We start from the raw sequence: 19870 nt of genomic DNA, 5'->3' as shown, positions 1-19870 counted from the left end.
CTGCCAAAGATGCAGCTGTGGAGTCCATCGAGGTTCTGTGACCATATTTTTGCTGTACGTGGAGGCTTGTTTATTTTTAAGAACCACTTTGATGGACTTTTTTCTCCTTTGTTTCACCTGAACTACAGTTTCACAACTTGAAACTTTTGACAAGAGCATAAGCAGTTGGAGAATTTGAGGTGAAGGTGGGAGAATTTATGGGGGTATAAAAAGCTTTCAAGTACATTCTAATAAAAGATGGTCAGGACAGAGGTCGCCATGAGATGAGGGGGAGGCAAGACGGATTTGAAGATGCAGTTGGTGGAATAGAAAAAACTTGACTTAAAATGATACATTTAATAATACTAAGTCAGTATTATAATTAGTTTTTTTCTTTAGTATTTCTACTATGACTATTTTTTATCTATTCTCAACATGTGTCAGCTATATGTGTCCTTGTCCCCAAAGAAGGATCTCTCCTGTTGTGGCTAAGTTTTCTGAATTTTTTGTGACCTTACCTGAACAAAGGCTCTAAGGTTGGAGAATGCCTTATGCAGTTGATGTTGAAGCTTGAGTAAAAAAGTTGAAAAACAGATTTGTTGAGTTGCACCCTTCTTGCTGCTTGTAAAAGATTATTTTAAAGATTTCCTCCAGTCATGTTTTGATTGATTTGAAAAATACTCTGCTTGGAATAATAGAAAGAGTCTGTGGATTAAAGTGGATTACTTGCAAAATCCTTGGAATTACACTGAGGCCTGCTCCAAAATCCAGAATCGATGAATATGCAAATCACATCACATCTTCTGGAGTCGGGGTACTGGACCAAAATTGGCTTCCAAAGCAGGTGTGATAATCATCTTGTGGGCACATGTCTTCAATTCAAATCCCCCCATTCAGCTGTTGAGTCCCACTTCCTCCATTTAATTTTCCTGTGACCAAACATCAGAGACAGTTGTAGCACCGTCTCAGACACAACAACCCAGATTAAGTTGTTGCATTCGGCAAACGCTCAGAGCCTGGTATGGGGAGAGGTGGACCACGTGTATGCTCAAATGCAGTCAAAGTTGATGGATGGTGTTTACCTCTCCCCGCTCTACACTCTGAATGCCTTTTGAGTGCACCAGTTGGATCCAGGATGTTATGGTTGAGACTGGTCTCTATAAAGATGTGCACACAACAGTCTCTGATGTCCCATTGAGTCCCACCTCGTCCATTTAATTTTCCTGTGACATATCATCAGAGAGGAGCAGCCTGAAATCCAAGGTGGATTAGCATTGGCCCTTATCTTGACTTGCTTTCTCTGCTCCCTGCCGCTGGTCTGGTTGGGGGATCGAGAGATGCCGTTGACCATGATCGTCACAAAGTCCACTGCCCTTATCTAAAACCTGCCAATGCTGATGAATGTATTTCTGTCAGAGGCAATATTGGTCTCACAGTAAAGCGAAAGAAAAGATTAGAAACAAAAACTTACAGAAGTTTGACAGGGCTGCCTGCGACCTGGCCGCAAAATTACCCAGATCCCAATCCGACTGATCTCATCTGTTGCATCTGCTGTGCAAAACCTGAACAGGGATGTTTTGAGGCAAGGCTTGAGAATTAACTACACATTTGACAATGTATGCACAATTAGGGGACCAGAATAGAGAAAACCACTGAGAAATACTGAAACATTGTTTTGAGGAGAGAGCAAACCCCGACTTCTTCAGTGATATTTTACGTGTATGATGATCCCAGTATTCTACCCATGATTCATTGTGTGGAATGAGTCTTTTTTCACTATTGATGTTTAAGATTTTTATCATTAGTCCCAGGATTTTTTGCATTGATGTTTGTGGTTTCGCCAGGAAGATTTGACTTGATATTTTTTTACGAGCTGTCAACGTATTTTTGAGATACACAAACAATTCTCACTTGTCGTGGTCGACTCCTCGCCTCATCTGTGCGACTGATTTATTTGTTTGTTCATCTTCTTTCTCTGCATGGGGTTCTTTATCAGCATGTAATAAGATTCAGGATTGAGGTCTGCTCTTTATCCAACACCTGCTTGTTGTTGTGACACACGCTGCCGCGGTGGCTTGATGGAAAATCGCCCATCAAAGTGAAATGTTTTCCCTCCTCCGTATAGGGAGGCATGGCAAGGCATTTAGCATATTGAGATGTAAATGCAGGAAATTAATCAATATGTATACACACACTGGCGCCTTTCAAAGCTCCTGTTAGGGCAGAGGCTGGAATGGAGAGGGCGTAAATGGGAAGCATAAGGTGGTGATGTATGGAGGAGAAAGAATGTTTGTTGTCCCTTTGCCACAAACTCGTGACAGATCTTGTGAGTCCTGAGTGATGTAGCTCACCCCGTGTTTTTCCGAAAACTTTAAACAAACAGAAACTTTTGCTCATTCTTTTGAGTAATGAAGCCCAAAGTGCGACTTGTTTGTTTTTGAAACACACATTTCTATACCACGTCTGCGTGTCACAAAGACAAATCCCCTTTCTGACATATGGAAGTGTCTGAGGTTTCCGTTGTTCTGTTGAGGTGAACAGATGGAGGAGTGAGGGATGAGAGATCAGAGTCAACCGTTCCTATTAAAGACAAGGTAAAAGCTAAAAAAAAAGGGAGAGTGTTGATGTTTGAACATGTTTGAGGGGCGTTTGTTGAGGAAGCGAGGAGGTGAACAGATGGATGTGTGACAGAGGGAGCAGCTGGGCGTGTGGGGAGTGCAAGAGATGACTCCAACACGTGATTTATGTAAACCAGGGTAAATGTTAGGATTAAAAGGGGAGATGTTGGCTAAATGCTTGGATGAGTGGAAGATGAGAAGAGTGTTTGAAGAAGACGAGGAAGCTAACACGCAACCCTCCCTCTGACTGGAAGCATAGTAATCTAAGACTCAAAATGAAAATGCATTTGCCAGTATTTCTTGGCCCTGTACTCACAGGCACAGTTACGTAATCGCTATTATCTCCATGTTCCTTCACGTCGACTGAGAGGGGAACCTCGTTGACACTCTGCTCATGCTCACATCTTCAATTATTTAAGGCCCATTTTGTCAGGTCATTTTCTACCTGTTCAACCGTTGAGGCAAAGCGAGATAACGCCACATTGGTATTCATGAGATTGACATGCAGTCGGTCGCCCCTCTTTTCATGAGGTGAATTACAGAAGGCGCGTCAGCGATGGGTTAAATGTGTACAAGAAATATGATCTTCAGGTTATCTGAAGGATCCATCGGATTGCTGAGATATATTGACAGGTTTCCTGGTTTCCCTCCCGGGGTTTCTTTCTTGAATATGCACGGAAAAAAAATTATCTTTCAAATCCGTATTACACTGACCCTGTAACCTTGTAGAAGATAGACAGATGGATAAAAAGGCACTCTTGTTAGAAAAATGCAACTTTTTACATTTTTCAGTAAGCAACACAGGAATCCAAATAGCATTGCAGCAACCAAACAATAAAGAAGATAAACTAGCCTGACAGAAGTGAAAATGTGTGGTTTTTTTGGCTTATTAAGCAGGTGGACACTGTTGGGGTGTCGTTTTTCATTGTTAAATAGATACAGAGGTTTTCAATTGCTGGAACAATTTGTCTCGTTCTAACAAGATCAAATTTTATTATTTTTCTATATACTGTATGTAAGAGATGGTTTGGCCCCTGAGTCCTTTGAAATTTCCAATTTGAAACTTATATTTAAAGGCACACTATGAAGTTTTGGGGACTGATAACGACCAAGCCTGAAATTTGATTTACAGCCACCCACAAATCGCTCAGTTAAAGTAGCTCAGATGAAAAAATCACTTACAAGTACATTTTTAAAGTAGGCTATCCGTAGGCAGGTTATATATACAGTTTGTGCTGGCTAAGCCTTCAGCTAACAAGATGACGGCTCTTTTAGATTAGATCTTTTAAATGTTATTGGATCGAATAAATCAAAGCAAATGAGATGAAAAAGAAAATCAACCATTTTACGCGGTTTTTCTCACATTGTCAGCTGAGGAGAAAATACCTTTTTTGGGCGTGCATGTGCCGTGCAATATTGTAACGACACGGTTTGGTAACTATGTTAAATTGGAATGCACACTTCCCCGAGGCTAGGCTCCAGCTGTGTATGGGTGTGCATCCCTTTTGATGGCCCCCGTTTTCTCTATTTGTACCGTTTTTTTGACATGATGTGTTGTCAAACTGGTGAAGATTTTTTTTTTTGTTTTTTTGGTCTTTGTCTACATGCATGTGGTTTTATGTCATTTGTGGTGTGCTGAGCTCTCGGGTCCATCAAACAAGCAGATAGACTGAGACGTACATACACTCTTGAGGCATTGCGAAAGGCAAAACTGTGTACTCTGCCACCAGGGCAGAAGAAATAAAACTGGGGAAAGAAAATAGAGAAAAGGAAAGTTTGCTGGAGAAAGAAGATTAAAATGGGTGGCTAGACAAATGAATACCCTTAGGGAGAACAGAGGGGTGAAAGATGAGAACATGGGGGCGGTGGAAGGCGAGAAGGGAGATGGGGTGGAGCATTTTCACTTTTCCTCCTTTTTCGTTCCCTCACTGACGAAGTACCAACTTGTGACAGGAGGAGCTGAGTTGAGGAATGAAGGGAGCAAGCTTTAATAGAGGCCGTTTTGGGCAGTTCACATTACACTTCATCATCAAAAATGGGCGCACGTAATTGATGAAGCCGACGCTAACTGGCAATGTTACAATTTCGAAAACAGACTGTAGTAGACTGGCTGTGTCACTTACTGTGAGGATATTCATTACACTCTTATTATTTGGTTCTACAAACTCTTACAGTGTTGTGCCGCCCTGTGAGCTCAGGTCACCATTCAAAAAACCGAAATGACTTGCTGTGTCACCTGCTGTGAAGGAGTCCCGAGGAGTGGCTATTTTCGTCTTTGCTACAGGATAGCAAAAACATGCATCAGCCTCCTGGGTGACAGAGTTGGGGATGAGAAATGGGTTTTGATTGCCGAAGACTGAGGAAGAGAAAAATAATAAAAGGTTAGAGAGGAAATAGGAGAGGGGAAATAAAAAAGATATTTTCAGTCTTCTGCATCTTTCTCATCAGCAATATCTGGGGGAAGCGAGATAATCACTCATGTCCTGTTTACATAATCATGCTTATTTATTATAATTGGTTCCCACTGTATCCTTTCTTTCAGCCCAGACTCCGCTCAGCTGTTGAAAGATGCATCCCTCGCAGCTTGTTTCTGTTCTCCTCTTCACCTGTTCGTCTCTCTAGTATTGGGAAACAAAATAACTTGCGTGATATCCGCTCCCCTGTCACAGTGTACAGCGTGCTTATCAAACAGTGAAGATCAGGCTCACTTGCACCTTCAAATGAGCCGATTTGGAGAGCAATGTGTGTTTACCCCTCCAGAGGGCTGGATCTTACTTCAAGCCCAGTTTAGGTCACTGTAGATTTTGACTCATTATTCATGAGTCTAACTAGACGTGTAATGGCTCAGTGAGTGCCCGGCTCTGCATAAAACAGAGAACTTGCTCTCGCCGGGGAGTGTGCGTACTCTCTCATTTACAGTTAACACCCCTCTGCTGTAGATTGACTAATATCTGCAGTCATGTTTTGTCCAGGTACAGATCATCTGCCAAAGTCTTTCTGTCTTCAGACTTGAAAATCAAATCCATGCTTGAGTAATGTAACACCTGCACTTGGTCAGAAAACCATTTCCCACCTCAGAGCTGATAGAACCCGCAGTTGCTCAGCTTTATCAGAATCTGATTATATAACACCTATCTTGTCAAATTCACATTTTTACGGGTCAGGTTCGGTATTGTGAGGACTGGTTGAGCTTAGAGCCTCTTCTTGTGAGCACAGTGGTTGTTCCAGAAACGAGTATCATCAGCAAAGGAGAGGCAGATCTTTGCTGTTTTGGCCATGTAGCTCTGAACTCCCTCTGCCTTTTGAATCCATGCACACACACACACAAAAAACAACATCCATTGGGTTATTTCTTAAAGAAGCTACAAGAATTCATTTCATTTTGTGATGATGGCCCCTGGTGCCTTTGTGAACATCTTGACGTGCAGAAACATATTTTAAGTTTGGAGGATCATTGTGAAGAGGTATTGAAACAATGTGCCGTCTGGTTTAGTCTCACAGCAAGAACTCTTACTCTTTCTTTTAATTCTATGAATTATCCAGCCCAGATGGAAGGGTAGGGCTGAGAGGTTGAGGGAAGGGGCCTAGGAGGCAGCTTCTTTCCTCAGACTGTGAGACTCTTTCTCTGTACTCCACTCTACTCCAGAGGACTACAACTTACAATCCTTGTACAACCCTGCAGCATAGTGACAATAAATTGTGCTGTAAGATTTATGACAGTGTAAAGCTATGAGCTAACAATATTCAGTTAAAAAGAGTTGTGTTTGTACGCCACTGTATTCCAAGTTACAATGGAAACTCTAAGTTATTGTTTCTTCAGCACCGCTATCTGGTAACATTATACAACAATTACTTCTGTATGCCTGCTGCATATTGGAGATAGGACTTCTGCTTATAAAAGAAATACGAATGCTCAGTCATGGGCTTTGATCAAAGAGGATCTATTCCATCTGGTTGAGTGATGCCTTCTGGCAATGAATCAGATGATCAGCATTACAACATCAGATCACACACAACGTCTCATCTTAATGTGGCAGAGAAATGACACATGGAGAAATAATCAAAAATGAGATTCGGTCCAAATCCATGACAGTGTAACAAAATGTTGCGCTTATAGGAGCATTTATTCCACTCTGTTTTATCTCAGATCAGTCGAATCTCCACATGCCATGCTGTGGAAGAACAAAATCATTTTTTTCAATGATCATGTTTGGGCAAGCATCGGAACTTTGTTGAGGTAAAAGAAACATTGTGATCTTTATTAAATATTGTGAACTGTTACTTCTTGTCCAATAAACATTTTTTACAACCCAAGTTTTAATAGATTGGAACGCTGTGTTTATGGCCTGGTTAGCATTATGGGAAAATATCTGGTTAGCTAACAATCTCCGCTTTGGTTCCCACAAACACAGCTGGAAATGCTCGCTCACCGAATAACCAGTGGTTTCACATTTACAAGTGTTGAAATTAAGTCTCAAATTATGGTCACCGGCTTGGCAGCCTTCTCGCCTTGCTGAACTCCACCTCCAGATATAGAGATCAGTTCATAAACTTGTTTGCAGAAGCTTCTTCTGCAAAGATTATAGCGACTGGGCTGATTTCCTTTTTTTTTTTTTTTTTTTTTTTTTTTTTTTAGGCCTAAACTCAACCACACATAGAATGAGCTCACCCACTGAGACTGTGTCCTTACCTCAGGCCAGCTTTGTGGATGGCTGTAGCCAAAGGGAGGTGTTTGACATAATGTTTGGTCGGTTAAGAGAAGTACACACAGTAGTCACGGATGGTGGCCTCTGGTTTGATGACAGCACACAGGCACAGTTGCTCGTCACCTCCCTATGTGCTCTGCAGTAAAAACGCCTGCCTTGGAGCCATGTGTTAAAAGCAAGGTGTGTGGATCCCGATGCAACCCTGACTCCTAATAATTTTCTCCACACAATATCTTAACAAATGCATGATTCCCTTTGTAAGTTGTGTTTGGGCAGCTCAGGGCACCTGATTGAGCTCAGAAAAAAGATTGTGGTCCTGGTTACATACTGAAAAAGTCCCCTCTGACTTGAAGCAATGGAGGTTTTGATATTCATTGAATATTTTAAACCATATTTTCATATCCACATGGAGATGTTTATCAACCCGGGTCACAGACATCAAAGATAAAAGTTTGCAATTGCATTTCTCATATTCAGCCAGCAGATTAGTGTTAATATTTAGTTGTTGTTGTAGATGTACTTTGCAGGAGACGGGGTTGCAAGTGTGCTTTGAATATTTTGTTGAAAGTGTTCACCTTTGAGCAAACCTTAATGATCGGTAACAGCCAACATGAAAGTACGATTCCCTTTTTGCTAAATTTCATGTGAATAAATATTGTGAAGTATGGACATGTTCATAGTATTACATTGCACTTCATCTCCTTCTTTAGCTCATCTCTTTTCACTCATTACCTTTACCTGTGTTTCTCTGATTCTCTCCACCTTCACCTCATCCCTTCGTTAGTTTAGTTTGTGTTTAAGTCCAGTTTTTAGTTCAGTCTTTGTTGAGCCGTCCGTTGACTTTACCTTTTCCTTTTCCTGCCGTTGAGTTTGCCTGTTCCCTGTATATCCATGATCCTGAATAAAACTTCATCCTGCCTGCTTTGTCCAGCATTTGGGTCCACCCTTCTCTGCCATCGTGACATCACTTTTTGTCTGTCAGGCCAGATAAATGATTGTTTTAATGTGAAATGAGGGTATGATTGGTTGCTGATATAAATAACTAAGTTATAAGTTTAAGTTTAAGTTGTAAAAAAAAAAAAAAAAACTTGCACATACAATCATTTCTGTATCACTCACAATCATTTGCAATTCCCAAGCTGGAGACCTATGATTTAAAATGTATTTGCTAGTTCAATTCCATTGCTGCTCTCTGTCATTAGAAGTTGTGCTCTATATTATTGAAGACGAGGGGAAGGAGGATTGGAAAATAATCCAGGGAGCTTCTTTTGTGTGTGAAAGAAGAAGATCAGTCTGACAGTGAAGGTGTTGTCTGGTTGGAATTTATATGGGAAAATCAAACACTGCAGTACTGGAGACTCAAGGGGTGAGTGTATGTGTAAAATACAGTAATCTGTATCCTGAATATGTTTAAGAGAAAATACACTCTTGTTTGTAACCCGCTCTGATTCTCTTAGCACTTCACAAGGGTGTTCAATGATAAGTGGGTGCAGGGAGAATGTTTACAGTATCACTGTATTGCCCCCATTGTCCCATTCGTCTTATGTTTAATCTCCATCATTCTGCTTTCAATCCCATGCTCATGACAGTTTCAGTTATAGGATTTCTCTCATCCTTCACTTGTCCTCGCTGATTCGTTTTAGCGCATCATTCTTTAAATCCGGTTCCTTCTTTCTCCTTGACAATTTTGCCCTCTCTTCCTGTTCCTTTCTGTCTGCCTGTGTCTGTTTGTATGAAGACTGCAAGTTCTGTTTGTATGACAGCGAGGCTTAAGTTGTCAGACGTATTCTACAATGATTAGTCCAAATTCCATCATTCAGCTATATGCTGGCAGAGACTTTATAGCTTCCCCTCACTCTGTAAAGTACTTCTTCGCCCCTGTCAGTCCAATGGGGCTGAGCAAAGGTTTCTCCTTCTAACCCTGCCTCCCTCCTCTGTCGCTCTCTCATTTTCCTTCTTGATTTCATCCTCTCAGGCAGACAGTTAATCCAGTCTTGCCCCTTGTATCCCTGACATTACTGAGAGGAGAGCATACAGTAGAAGGGGAAGTGGCCATGGTGTATAGACGTAGACATGCATGCAAACACATAGTCATTAACATTCACATTTTAGGTCGTTTAGCAGACACTTTTGTCCAAAGCGACTTACAGTAATTCGTACATACATTCATACACTGATGCTGGTGGCTGCCATGCAAGGTGCCGACCAGCACATCAGGAGCAGTAAGGGGTTCAGAATATTGCCCAAGAACACTTTGATATCCTTCTGATAACAAGACGCTGCCTCTGCCCCTGAGCCACAGCCATTTTAAGTCTGTTTTTGTCAGATACCTCTCTAAGATATAGCAAGAACTGCTGACACCAAGATGTTCCTCTCTGTTCAAATTATGGCAACTCGTACCCAATGGGAATGCACTTTTCTGCAAACCTCAGCTGTTGAAACTTAAAATTTTTTCAGATTTAGTTTCAATTCTATGTTGTGATAGCACTGTGCTTATAATTAGGGTTAGATTTAGACACAAAAGCCACTTGGTTATATCACAGTACAGATTTTTGGTTAAGTTATATCCTGTTTTATTTTGGCAGTTTTACTTTCCACTTCCTCTATTTGTCTGTTTTTATGCCCTTTTTGCTGCTCAACTGTGTTCCATTACTTACTTTCCTGTGTGTTCTGAACCTGTTTTTCCCCTCACTTTTGGTCACTTCCTACTATTAAAGTTAGCAAAAATGATGAGGACCCAAACACAAGACACACAATGGCAAGCAGGCTTAGAACAAAAAGAAACAAAACAAAAGGAAGCTGTTGTCCAAAATTCAAATCCAAATTATAAGCAACAAAATTGACAATAAAAAGTCTGGGCCAAATCCAAAATCAAACAAAGAGAAATAGAAAAACCAGAATAAGTACAAACCAGAAGCTCTGGCACAGAGGCTGGAACCAAAACCACAAGGGCAGAAAACACAAGGAGCAACATGAGACAATGGGAACAAAATGACAAAAGGAGAGGGAGAGACAAGGACTTACACAAGGTAGGGAATACTAATAAGAGACAAGTGAAACTTATAGGGCAATCAAAAAAGGTGAGAAAATAGACAATGACAGGAAGTAGATAGTAAAACATGACACACGGTGATGCATCTACCAAAATAAGACAGGAGGTACATATACCATTAAACAAAACCATGACAGGGTAGGGTTAGAAAATGATGGTTACCTACTACTTTTGTTAACATAAACAGAGCTGGAGATGTCTCCTTTTAAACACCCAGTTTTTTGTCGCTACAAACACTGCTTGAAATGTTGAAATGCAGTGCACAGAAGCATTGTCCTAACTGCAGTGGCCCAGGGTTCCAGTCCAGGTCCTTTCAATAAAAAACACTTTAAACAAAAAGAGGATCACCACTGATTTTACACGTCGAAGGGATAGTGTTAGGCCTTTGGTGGCTCCTGGTTGAGATAAAACTCGGATAAATTGCATCACTTCATGTGACTTGAGTTGAAATCAGTTGGGGCTGAACACAACCAGTTCAAACATGAAAAAGGTGTGGGAATGTGGTGTTAGAAAGAAGCGAGATCTTGTATCTCGCTCCACATCTCTGCCTAATGCTAGTGGCTCAAGGATGGAAGAAGTACTCAGGGAATAAATAAAAGACACACAATCTCTAGATGTGCTGCATTGATTTTGATCCTTTTTTAAATTGTACAATTGATTTAAAATTGGTTCCCTAAGCTCAGCAATATGCATGACTAAGCTCATGTCTCAAGCAAAGAGCTGTCATGAAGGGAAAACACATGAAATAACATGAAGACTGAGTCTAAAATCCCCTTCAGTAATTTTAAATGTATGGAAAAACGTAAAGATGTTATTGCTGAGGATACATCCTGGAACCCTCTCCTAGGTGAGGGGATTGATCAATTGAAAAGATTAGAAAGACTAGCTGATAAGCCCACCGTGAGGTGAAGTCTTACAAGGCTGAAAACAATCCTGAAAAACCTGAAAAGAAATTCACCTTGGATTCCAGTTCTTTTGATCTGCATATAAATTGTCCCATAAATGAAGCACATAGAAATCATTTCCCTCCATTATTTACCAAAAACAACTACATTTAAAGTAATTCCATTTGGGAATTTGAATTTCATGTTCAGGGACAGAGAGGGGGGTGAAAGTCAAGGTAATATTTTATTTAATTTCACTTTAGAATATTAAATGTCCTTCTGGAGCTACTGAGTTACCAAAAGGGCAATAAATATGTGCAAAGAAAAGTAAGAGGAGAAAAAGAGGCAGAAGGCTGAAGTTTCCTGCAGGTTAGCGTGGGGGATGTGCGATTGCAGGTTATAAAGATGGATGACCTTGCAGCCTACACAAGTCATGTGGAGTATCGGAACAGCAGCATAATGTTTACTGTATCAGGGAATTGTGTAACAGAAATATACCAAAATGCAACCAAACTTCTGAACTTTAGATAACGTTTGTGTATATTTAAAGCAACATTATGTAGAAATTAGCGAAAGGCACCGTGGCTGGGACAGAGACAACATTCACCCTATTTCCTGACACTGTACAATCAACAACTTAATCAACAACTTTGAAGCTGTTAATTTAAAATAAAAAAGTTACATAATGTTGCAAATGTAAGGGCATCAATGCATGCAATGTAATGAGTCAGTAATGATTCTACATGATAAGAAAAAATAACAACTCTTTAGTATATTAAGCTAACAGTGCTTCAATACTTAATAACACCATTAGCTCCCAGCATCTTCACGATAAGCGCTGAGGACCACACTTGTCTCATTCTGAATAAAACCAGAGAAAAGAAAGTCCTAGGAGGTATTTTTTATGCTTTATGCATCCACACACTTTGCCTGCAGTAATTATTCATTTACATGTGAATACACACACACAAATACATCTGTTTATTTACTACCCCAGCACATTCTCATATCACACTCACTTTTCGTCATTATATCTACACCCTTATCACGGCTGCAGTGGATTCTTAGTTAGCAAACGGTGAATCTTTCATCCATTTGTGGAACTCACCGTTGTGCTCATTGTCTGGTGTGACATGTTAGCTCCGCTCAGGGCCCAATACAGCACCATCGTATCCCCTCTGTTCTCTCCTCACCAGACCTCTGCCCCAGTGAACATCCTTGGGAACATTTTACAAGGGAAGCAGAGCTCTGCGGCACAACAACTTCACCTACAGCTTCAATTCCAAAGAAGTTAGGAAGCTGCGTAAAATGTAAATAAAAGAGAATGTGATTATTCGTGCATCCCTTTTTGACATATACTCAACTGAAAACTATACAAAGACTATATGTTTCATGTTTTACCTCATCACCTTCATTGACTATTTGTAATACTATACTTATTCTGAATTTGAAGCCACCATAATTTGTGTTGAATACATGATTATATAAAGGTTATTTCTGGGGTTGAGAAAGCCTTTTAAAACTGTTGTCGGTTAACACAGTTTGTTTGCAAACTATTGCATCCTGTTTTTATTTAATTTTACACAGCGTCCCATCTGGTTTTGTCTAAAGTGATCAACACGCAATCATTTTAGTACAGACCAATTTTATAGTCAGACCAACACATTTCAGGTCGTTGCTTTCTTTCATCATAATTTCAAAAATTGTGTGTACAACAGCATTCGACAAGGAGACAAAATAACATCACAAGACGAGGCGTTTTCTGGGAAACTGTGAAAGGCTGCTGCAAGAATGCAGCAATAATGCAACAATAATGATTTTCACATCTAGCAAAACAAGACAAATGTGAACTGATGCAGGAAGCACAAGTGTGGAGATAACACTTTGGGGTAATTGTAAGGAAATAATTGAATTGCATTATGAAGCTGTTTCATGCTGTTTGATATCATTTGAAAGGGAATTGTAGTCATTTTTGATGAATGACAAAAGAAAATAATTTATTTCGACTCCACAGTAAAAGATTGACGTAAATCACCAAAACCCCATAAACACACACCTGCAAAGACAAGAAAGCATTTTTCACACACAACTGTGCGGGATTTGATCTGCTTACGAGCTCGGCTACATGCACTGAGGCCAAATACAATTCTAATAGAAAGTCCGCGGAGCATGATAAAAAAATGATTTCCTCACCTCTGGTTCTCTTTGAAGATAATCTCCCGAGTTTATGCTAATATGGATTTATCCACAAGAAGCTCAACTCTTCCCCTCAGGTGACTCAACTTGTCTCTTACCTTTGTTGGCTGCCTTTAATCTGTAAGATGAGGTGAAGTCATTGAGTAAATAGAAAGGCTATGAATACATTTTCATGTTATCTCCGCCCATAAATTCCTTTAAAAAGATTGCCTCAGCAGCTCCTCTTGGCCACAGTGCATACTGTCGTGGCGGCAGGTCATGCTGTGAATGCAAATACCCGCTTGGTGCCGGAGCTGCTCATGGAACTAGTCGTGGTTTGAATTTGTGGTTCAGTTATTTCCTGTTTTATTTTGAAGTTCTGCCTTCATGTGTCATGTTTCACTTGCTATTTCCTCCTTTTGTCTATTTCCCCACCCTTTTTCTGTGTTTCACCTGTGTCCTGTCTGTTAATCAGCTCTTGTGTACTAGGTCCTCGTCTTCCTCTCTCTTTGTTACCAGTTTTTGTGCTTGGACTTTGTATTTTGTATTTAATGGACTCTGGTTTACAGCTTTATTCAATAAAGCTCACCATTTTTCTTCCTTTAGCTGCCTGCCTTTTTTGTATCTTGCCTTTGGGCTCCTTTTTGTTGAACCCTGACAAGACTGTATCAAACTGGCCGGGAGGAGAGCTGTTTTGAAGTCTATTTTTCACTTGTAGGAAGAGATTCCATCATTGATCACAGAGTCACTGAAGACAGAGATGTACAGGATTTTTGACACTCACTAAACTGTGTTTATTATTGTCACTTGGTTTTGCGACATTGTTACAACTAGCTTTGGTCTGAGCCAGTCACTATGTGTTTTCCCCTCTCTGAGGTAAAGAGGATGTTAATTTTAGAAAGTTGTATTTGCTCATTTATTAAGTTGCCTGAAGGTGAAAAACATAACTTTTTCTCCCGCTCCCTTTTCCCCTGTCTGTTTTTCTCTTCCTCTTCTAGATGGGAAATGCCTCCGAAACATTTCTGCTCGTGTCCAGAATATCCAAAGACAATGACTTCCTCATGGCCACTCTCTACACCATTTTTGGTAAGCCATCTTTTTGGTTTATTTTTTCTCTAACTTTACTTAATCTGTTCATTCAAATCCAACAGTCCTTATATCTCTTTGTCATCCAGGTGTGCTGTCTGTATTGGGGAATGGGATCCTGCTGTTCGTGGCCTATAGAAAGAAGTCTTCCTTGAAGCCAGCAGAGTTCTTTGTGGTTAACTTGGCCATCAGTGACCTGGGCATGACCTTAACCCTGTTCCCACTGGCCATCCCCTCAGCCTATGCTCACATGTGAGTGATCATTCAGGTTTCCACCACTCTCTCCTTTTTTCTATAATGTCACAAAATCATCCTCACTTTCGATACATTCCTGATGGATGAGGAAAAGAAGGCAAAGAGTGAATAAGTGGGAAATGTTGAGAGAAATGGGGCTGTAATTGCCATCAACAACACCAAAGTCGTGTCCCCTAGAAACTGGAACCAAAACCCTGACCCACCAGACCGGGCCTGGTTCAGACAAAAACTTAAAATCAAAGTCCAGGTTCACCAAGAGTTTGATCACGTCAATTGACAGGATACTTTCAGGTTCTTTTAGTGAAAATATGGTGTAAAATAGTGTAAAATAGGGGGTAAAAGGGTGATCAAAAGTGATGGATTATCCTTGTTGGGGCTATATGTCCTGTTAAGTGTATGCATTTGTAATGCATTTGTAAAGTGTTCTACGTTCTGCACTCTACGTGTCTGTTATCAGGGTAAACAGTCAAACTGTAACGTTGGCTTATACATTACACAAAGAAATTGCAGGGTTTTTACAGTAAGTAACTTTTAGAGTCAATAGTAGACAAAATAAATTTGACAGTTTTTTCATAAAAGCAAATAATCAAAAGGATTTTATAACCCTCTGTAGTAAAAACATAAATGTTGGCCCTCACAGTAGACTTATTCGACTGGCAGCCTGCAGCTCTTTAATATTCTCATTGTAGCCCTTTGATCATTTTATTGGTAGTATATTTGGTCATTCATTAGTTATGTCTGTTGCAGAGTAAAAAATACCAAAGTATGGAAGCGAATTTGTACCATAATTCAAATTAAAATGCATTTACAGAAATGCTTTTTCATTTTAAGAATGTAGCTGCATTTTTTGACTCATAAATAAAATTAGTAATAAATCATCCAAATTGCATTTTCATTTTCTTCTTCAAGACTGCTCATTTTGTAACTTAATTCAAATGATAAAGAAAAGGACATTTAAGATTTAATATTCAAAAGATGGCCCAGCAAATAGGTACCAAAATTCAATTTGAAATGTCAAATTTGAAAATTAAAATGCATTAGCAGAAATGCTTTTTCATTTCAAAGTCAGAGCTGCATTTTTTGACTCATAAATAAAATTAGTAATAAATCATCCAAATCGCATTTTCATTTTCTTCTTCAAGACTGCTCATTTTGTAACTTAATTCAAATGATAAAGAAAAGGACATTTAAGATTTAATATTCAAAAGATGGCCCAGCAAATAGGTACCAAAATTCAATTTGAAATGTCAAATTTGAAAATTAAAATGCATTAGTAGAAATGCTTTTTCATTTCAAAGTCAGAGCTGCATTTTTGACTCATAAATAATATTAGTAATAAATCATCCAAATTGCATTTTCATTTTCTTCTTCAAAACTGCTCATTTTGTTACACAAAGACAAAGAAAACTGCTTTTTCGTTTTGAAGCCCTCCCCCCGCAAAAAAAGGTCCAAAATTCAATTTGAATTCGCAATCCCAAGCGGCGCAGGAGAGTGACGTCAGCGGCCTCTCTTCTTCAGTGTTGCCAACATGGCGACTGTCTCGCTAGACTTAGCGACTTTTCAGACCCTCTAAGCGACATTATTTCGAAAAAGCGACTAGCGACAAATTTAGCGACTTATTCAGATCATCGGGGGAAAGGCGAAAAAATAGATTATATTGTAATTCACATGCTGCTCAGAGTTATCGCAGTCCACGGCTCCTCTGCAGCAGCGCCGGGGTCTCTCCTGTCCCCTCCCGCGCGGCTGCGCAGGCGACAGGCCGGTGTGTGGGGGCTGGCTGGGGCAGGCAGGAGCGTGGATCTGATGTCGGATAGCTGCCGTTTACTCTGTTTTGATCTGTTAATGTTAGGTGTCTTTAGCAAAGGTGAGACCCAGAAGCGGACAGGAGGCTGTAGCTGGATGCATGGAGTGTTTATTGTAACACGGACAAAGTCAGATCAGGAGGGGGTGTGCACGGGGAAGCCACGCTCCGGGGCGCCGGAGAGCTGGCAGTCCTGTCCGCACTCGGAGGAGCGCCGGGCGGGTGGAGCTGGAGCGGATTGAGTGGATTGAGCACTGCTGCTCAGTTTGTCTTTGAAAAAAAAAAAAAAAAAAAGCAGAGGAGAAGACAATAGGCTACCTATTTATTTTTGATTCAATAAAAACTACATGAAATTGATTGTGTATCCATCTCTTATAGCCATAGACGGATTATCATGACCACGGGCCTACACACGCAAACTGTGCGCACGCAAAGGCTGTTACATTATTACATTGAATGTAATAATGTCCGCAAACGTAATAAACCTTAAACACCTACTAATAATACTGACCGTGCGTGCAAAATCCAGCTGCTGACCCTCCGCTCCACTGTCACACAACGGATCCCCCGTCCGCGCTCCCTCTCTCTCTTATAATTGTTTGCCCGAAAAATAATTTCCATGAAGAAAACATCGCCTGACATTTAAATTTAAATTCCCATTGACAATACAAATCTCAAGAAATCTAGATGTATTGCTCATTTGTAAACACAACACTTATCAGTCTATAGGAATCACCAAGAACCACGAAAAGAATACCTAGCACAGTACCATTATACTTGCTGTGTGTGTGTTTATGTGAAATAATAATAATAATAATAACTTTGAACATTATCACAATTAAGTTATCAATGTGCGATGTGAATAAAATGCAAACATTAAAGACTTCTAACCATTTTCTAAAAGTGTCTGTATTTTAATTGAGAATAGTTTTTTATATAAATTACACAAAAGGAAAAGAAAATGTGATTTGTTTTACCTATTTCAGCCATAAGCGGTCATATTGACCGCACATCATTTCGCGGGATTTCATTCATTGTCTCTCTTGTGTCTAACTTTGTTAGCGGTCTCCAGCTGTGCGACTGTAACACAACTTTATATGAAGAAGGACTAACACTAATAGCCTAATTGATTCTTATTTCTTCCACTTACAGAACTGTTTACGACTCGAAACAATGTTATTATATATGACGTTTCTAAACCAAATGTCGTGGCTTCAAATGCATCAAATTCCCACATCCAGTTACGCAGGCAGCTGTCCAGGGTGCTGAACCAGGTCACAGACAAAGTAGGCAGCACTCTGCGTTCTGATGTTTGCTGGGCAGATCTGTCCCCCTTGGTTTCTCATCCACTCTGTTGTGGGAGATCTCCCACAGAGTAAAAGTAATACACATTTTTTCTCTCTCGGCTGAACTCTGGCTTGAGCCCACTTCACCCAGGCGCGAGCCTGCAGCCCCCGCTCCTGCTGACAACAGACCGGGGGAGAAAACAGACATTCCTTTGCTCAGAACCCATATCAGGCAGTGTCTGAATATGCACGAAGATCGGTATAACGCATTGGAGCAATTTTCATACAATTTCGGATATTTAGCATGATAAAATAATTTCAATTCAACACAGCCATTGTCCAGCTGAAGCATAATGAGCGTTATGTCATTAATATGAAAGTAGGCTTGTTTTGCGGGTTCATCAGCCACATGATCCGTTTGAACCCACAAAATAAAAAAGGATAAATGCGCAGCCTCATTTCCTTTCTGATTGTGTCCCGTTCAGAGTTGGGGGGTTTCGGAATGGAGGGGTTTCCCCAATAGACTTTTCGGAAATAGCGGGGTCTTTGAAAAAAAGAGAAACCCGCCCATTACGATGAATTGAAGTCTATGTTCGGACAGCGGGGTTTCGGGAAAGGCGGGGCTCCAGGCTATAAAGCGGCCTGTGATTTTGTGACCCGCTGCAGGTGCGTGGGTGTGGAAGAGAGAGAGACATTAACTTATAGCACTTTGTAAGAAGAAGCTTTATAAAGTTCACTCCATTGACTTTGTATTAGTTCACGGGGCTGAACTGCCACATTCCAATATGGGGGCGACGTCGACGTACGATCCAGCTGATACCTTCAGTTTATTACCGGGAATACTGACTGTAAAGTACCGGTGTGTGTTTCAATGGGTCTGACTGTGAGTCTGCAGTCTGACCCACCGTCACTGCCAGCAGCTCTTCAGAGCGGCTTCATTACGATCACCGTAAATGTTAGAGAATTTCGCACTGGAAAAAAAATGTGCGGCTGATTTAACCAAGCAAACGCGAACCATGGCTGGCTTGAACGCAGTACAGAACTGGACATGGTGGTGATTTCCCCGCTGTTTCTGAAAACATGTACCACAGTCTATGCTACCAACACAGCCTTCACACTCTCCTCTTGTCCCTTCTCTTGCTCCAGTGTCGAATAAGCACACCGCCGCCCCCTAATGTAGATGCGTAGCACGGTCGGTCAGACTGGGGGCTGAAGAAGAAGAGAGGCCGCTGACGTCACTCTCCTGCGCCGCTTGGGATTGCGAATTCAAATTGAATTTTGGATTTTTTTGCGGGGGGAGGGCTTCAAAACGAAAAAGCAGTTTTCTTTGTCTTTGTGTAACAAAATGAGCAGTTTTGAAGAAGAAAATGAAAATGCAATCTGGATGATTTATTACTAATTTTATTTATGAGTCAAAAATGCAGCTCTGACTTTGAAATGAGAAAGCATTTCGGCTAATGCATTTTAATTTTCAAATTTGACATTTCAAATTGAATTTTGGTACCTATTTGCTGGGTCATCTTTTGAAAATTATATCTTAAATGTCCTTTTCCTTATCATTTGAATTAAGTTACATAATAAGCAGTCTTGAAGAAGAAAATGAAAATGCAATTTGGATGATTTATTACTAATTTATTTATGAGTCAAAAAATGCAGCTCTGACTTTGAAATGAAAAAGCATTTCTGCTAATGCATTTTAATTTTCAAATTGACATTTCAAATTGAATTTTGGTACCTATTTGCTGGGCCATCTTTTGAATATTAAATCTTAAATGTCCTTTTCTTTATCATTTGAATTAAGTTACAAAATGAGCAGTCTTGAAGAAGAAAATGAAAATGCAATTTGGATGATTTATTACTAATTTTATTTATGAGTCAAAAAATGCAGCTACATTCTTAAAATGAAAAAGCATTTCTGTAAATGCATTTTAATTTGAATTATGGTACAAATTCGCTTCTACCAAAGAAGACGAAAACCTTCTAAACTTTTAAAATCAAAAGGTGCATTGTTTTACTTATATGTTGTAC

At 40.1% G+C, this 19870-nt stretch overlaps 1 long non-coding RNA gene across 1 annotated transcript in view; it reads left to right on the top strand.

Moving 5' to 3' along the window:
• LOC115585419 (uncharacterized) overlaps positions 1-14874 on the top strand; it is a 44211-nt gene extending 29337 nt beyond the window's left edge. Inside the window, exons 2-3 of the long non-coding RNA XR_003984704.1 lie at positions 14413-14500; positions 14590-14874. This is a non-coding gene — a long non-coding RNA (uncharacterized LOC115585419). The remainder of the gene's footprint in view (positions 1-14412; positions 14501-14589) is intronic.
• The last annotated feature ends 4996 nt before the right edge of the window (positions 14875-19870 follow it).

Source organism: Sparus aurata, chromosome 7 (genome assembly GCF_900880675.1).
Source record: "Sparus aurata chromosome 7, fSpaAur1.1, whole genome shotgun sequence".
NCBI classification, from domain to species: Eukaryota; Metazoa; Chordata; class Actinopteri; order Spariformes; family Sparidae; genus Sparus; species Sparus aurata.
This window is presented reverse-complemented; position numbering and strand designations above follow the sequence as displayed.